This window comes from Nematolebias whitei, chromosome 2 (assembly GCF_014905685.2).
Source record: "Nematolebias whitei isolate Nwh7 chromosome 2, NemWhi1, whole genome shotgun sequence".
Lineage (NCBI taxonomy): Eukaryota > Metazoa > Chordata > Actinopteri > Cyprinodontiformes > Rivulidae > Nematolebias > Nematolebias whitei.
In genome coordinates, this window is record NC_056499.1 from 22,151,876 (window position 1) to 22,153,474 (window position 1,599).

Sequence of the window (1,599 nt, forward strand, 5' to 3'; positions counted from 1 at the left end):
GCAGTAAAAGGTTGTAAACACATCTAAAGATTTGAAGGGTGGAAAATGAGCTCAATTCATTTTCTATGAGGAAAAAAATGGCAGAAAAGTCTAAAGATTTCAAAAAGCTAAAGTTGCACCAACATCAAAAGTCCTAGCAGGATTGTCCTGAAGGAGCCGAACATTTTGATTTATGATTTGTTGAAATGGTTTGAAAATTGCGGGACGAGAAACGCACCGAAAAATGTACAGAATAAAAATGGATCACAATAGTGTGAAAGCTTCATAAACATTCACACTACTAAGCTCTATTTCATATAAACTCAATCTGATTATAATTAAAAATATTTATTCTTTAAAAATGTTCCTTGTATGTTTTATATTTTGTGTGAGTATTGTCTGGTGAGAGGGCTTAAACTGAAGTTATGATCATTTTATTCTCTCGGACACAACCCAAGCTTTCCTCATGTTTTTTCACACTAATCACAGCACCTGCTCTACATTACTGCATTAATGTTTGGTTTCCACGAGGCTGGCTTTGAAAGCAGGCAGAGGTGAAAAACTTTCCAATTCTCAACATTTACCTTAGTTGTAAATGTCCTCCCTCAGAAGACTGAAAGCCCTTGATTTATATATATATAAAAGGAACTACAAATACGTTATATTTGTTGATGAGTATTTCTAAAAAGTCACACCAAGTCAGTGTGTTTTGTAGGAAACGGTTGAAACCATTTGAAAAATTTTAATTGGAGCATTCAAAGGATAAAAGAGGCACGTTATTACATCGTGTGTGGAATGCTGGCAGATTTCTGTGATGTCCATTTGAGTTCCGATTTGATCTGATCTCTGAAATCCAGCGTCTGCACTTTTGATCAAAGCCTCACAAACACGACACAAACGGCAACGGGTTTGTTGTGCTAAACAAACAGAATATTGAGATTTTTTTTTTTTACCTTACCTCCAAATACAACTAAAGAAAAATAAAAGATTATTCTGTTTAGGAGCCTTTAGGGGCCCCAAAACGTTTCTTTCCTCTCTAAAGACTCCTCAGACGAAAGGACCCTGTGAAGTGTGTCTCCCCAGTTGCCTTGATAGCTAATGCGAGGCCATTAGTGTGTGTGTGTGTGTGTGTGTGTGAGTGTGTGTTTGTTTGTGTGTGTCTCTCTCAGAACCTCTTCATGCTTTTAAGACACTCCTCAAGATTCTTCAAGGCTGCAAAAACACAATGGAGAAAGTCTGGGACAAGGACGGCCTCTATCTCTGTGTGCGTGTTGTGTGTGTGTGTGTGTGTGTGTGTGTTTGTGTTTACAGTGTCTCTATGTGTTTCTATGAAAGGATACTTGCTGGTCTTCAAGGAAGCTCTTCGAAGTTGGAAACATGCAGCCAGAACATCAAACCTTGTCATTAAATAGGCTTTCACAGAAATAAAGAGGCAGGCGATGAAGATGACGATGAGGGGGAGTAATTAGGACGACATGAGAGGGAATGGATTCACTGCTTTTATCTCTTTAGCTCTTAGAGGCTAAAGTAAAGAAGCAAATAAGAGAAAGCAGACAAAAAAGGAGGAAAACTCACACCAAAGAACACAACTAACATATAAAATATGTTTTATGTACTTAT